Raw genomic sequence first — 2786 nt, 5'->3', positions numbered from 1 at the left:
GCTATTCAAATTGATAGGGTCAAATCTTACAACAAAGTGTAATTGAGCCTCCCTCTATTAGGAGATAGCTTCTAATCAAATTCATTAGTTTGGACAATGGTTGCATTGTTTTAATCAAATCTTCATTTTCACTATTAAAGATGACGGGAAATTTAGGGTTTTGTGATGCAAAATTTGAGGGGATGTAGCTCAGATGGTAGAGTAGCATGCGAAGAGGTACGGGGATCATATACTAGTAGTTATACTGCTACAATCTAACAAGCACATAAAGAGAGGACTTATTTAAGTAAAGAAAGCAATCTAGTAGTTATACTGCTACTTATGGAGAGAAAGAAATCGATAAGAGCTTATACTACTTGTAGAGAGGGAATTTGATGAATTCCTCAAAAGATAAGAGCTTATAGGATGGCGGTAGCGTCCCATGCATATGACGTAACTTCTTCACAATTGCAATATCTGACCAATAGCTTATATCACAATAATATAAAATTTGGGGTCAAAGCCTATATGGGACTGAAAAGACCATTCTCCACACGCTTGTAGATTAAATTATATCTACCACCTCTGAAATTTTTCACGGCAAACCTTCCAACAGCTTGCACTTCTTCATCATTGACATCCTTAATTGGAACTAGATTTTAAGGCAAATCTTCTCCATGACTCACTTTGGAACACTTTTATAGATAGTTTAAACAAACTTACTTTGCTCGTGAATACTTTAGAGTTCAATATTTATAGTTGGAGAATGCTATTCAAATTGATAGGGTCAAATCTTACAACAAAGTGTAATTGAGCCTCCCTCTATTAGGAGATAGCTTCTAATCAAATTCATTAGTTTGGACAATGGTTGCATTGTTTTAATCAAACAACCGAGACTAGTGTACTACCAATAGTATAAACATTTTGTACGTGTATTTTCTTACATATTAACAATTGTATACAAATAATAATTAAATTTATGAGTAGAAGTTTGGATGGAGTTTTATTAAATAAGTAATCTTAAATTATATCTAAAAATATATAAGATTTTTTTTATATACATTTAGGAGAACAAATCAAAGATTCAAGAAGATGTCATTCATGCCATGTTTTAATTTTTATTCTTTCTTGTTTCCCAAAGATTAAAAAAAAAAAAAAAAAAACAGTTATCCTCTCTCAAATATGGTTCGTTATTTGATTATTTTCTCTTGAGTGAATTTTAAGTGAAACACATTCTTTACCCAAGTAATTACAAGATGCAAGCTTCACACTAAGAGGAATCAAAGTCCCAAGTATCAACGTCCTTTAAGTGTAAATTTTTATTCTCCATCTCAACATAAATTAAACTTATTTTCATGAAGATATCTATTTATAAAAGCAAAATATCTCAGAGTCAGAAAAATAAAAATATGATACCAAAATGATATGGTAACTGTTAGGATTAGATTTGATTGAGTTATTTGGATTAGATTTGATCTAGTTATTTGAATTAGATTTGATTTAGTCATTCTTCAATTGGATGAGAGATTTCTCCCAATTCTTCTGATCTTTCCAATTTTCTTTTTCTGTTCCTAACAATTTGGTATCAGAGCCATGCCCTAAACTAGTTAAAACTAGAAGCAACAATCTTCTAAGTGTGTCATAATAAAAGTATGTCGATAGAGAGTCCACTTGTGCAGTCTGCTGGAGGAAGGAGTCAAGGTCGTGGAAGCTTTAGAGGCAGAGGAAGGGGACGAGGCAGACAAACCTTCAACAAGGCCATAGTGGAGTGCTATAACTGTCACAAGCTAGGACATTTTCATTGGGAACTTCAAGCATGGTTGTAACCGGAAAGGGTAATTTACAGCTGGAAGTGAATGGAATCATAATGATAATAACAGGAGTGTTCTATGTGCCAGACCTGAGGAACAATTTGTTGAGTAGTGGTAAATTGCAAGCAAAGAGGTTACCTTTTTGTTTCAAAATGAAACATGCAAGGTGTTTCATCCTGAGAGAGACTTAATCATGGAGACAAAGATGTCTTTGAATCGAATGTTCGTATTGCATGCTATATCTCAGCTTGTAGCAGCCACTCAAACTCAATTGAAACTTATGGGGAGAAGTGGTTCAAGGTCTCTGTCATACACTCACCGCTCCAATTCCTATCGCCATAGTCAGAGAAGCAGAAGGGACCCAAGTCCTTCCCCCTATCATTCCATTACCCATTCCAAGAGAAGCAGCCGTTCAAGTTTCCTCAGCCGCCAATGCAGAAGTAGGTCTTCCTCGTTATCTCCTTTCCCCAAATTGTTCAGTTTCAATCCTAGTTGTGCATCCACTGATCGGAATCATTCCATAGAGAAGCTTAAGAAAGAGGAAGAAGAGAAGAAAAGGCGTGAAGCAGAGTTGAAGAAGTTAGAAGAAGATGCAGCTAGGAGAATGGAAGAACTAATTAATTCAGAAGAAGTTGAAGAAAGGCTTGAGAAAGAGAAAGAAGCCGCTCTTAATGGAAGAACTAATTAATTCAGAAGAAGTTGAAGAAAGGCTTGAGAAAGAGAAAGAAGCCGCTCTTACTGCTACAAGACAATAATTCAGAAGAAGTTGAAGAAAGGCTTGAGAAAGAGAAAGAAGCCGCTCTTACTGCTACAAGACAAAAAGAAAAACAAGCACGAAAAGAGGCTTGAGAAAGAGAAAGAAGCCGCTCTTACTGCTACAAGACAAAAAGAAAAACAAGCACGAAAAGAGAGAGAAGAGCTAGATAAAATGCGCTCTTACTGCTACAAGACAAAAAGAAAAACAAGCACGAAAAGAGAGAGAAGAGCTAGATAAAA

Source organism: Cucurbita moschata, unplaced genomic scaffold (genome assembly GCF_002738365.1).
Source record: "Cucurbita moschata cultivar Rifu unplaced genomic scaffold, Cmos_1.0 Cmo_Scf00150, whole genome shotgun sequence".
Classification (NCBI taxonomy): Eukaryota; Viridiplantae; Streptophyta; class Magnoliopsida; order Cucurbitales; family Cucurbitaceae; genus Cucurbita; species Cucurbita moschata.
Note: the sequence above shows the minus strand (reverse complement) of the source record.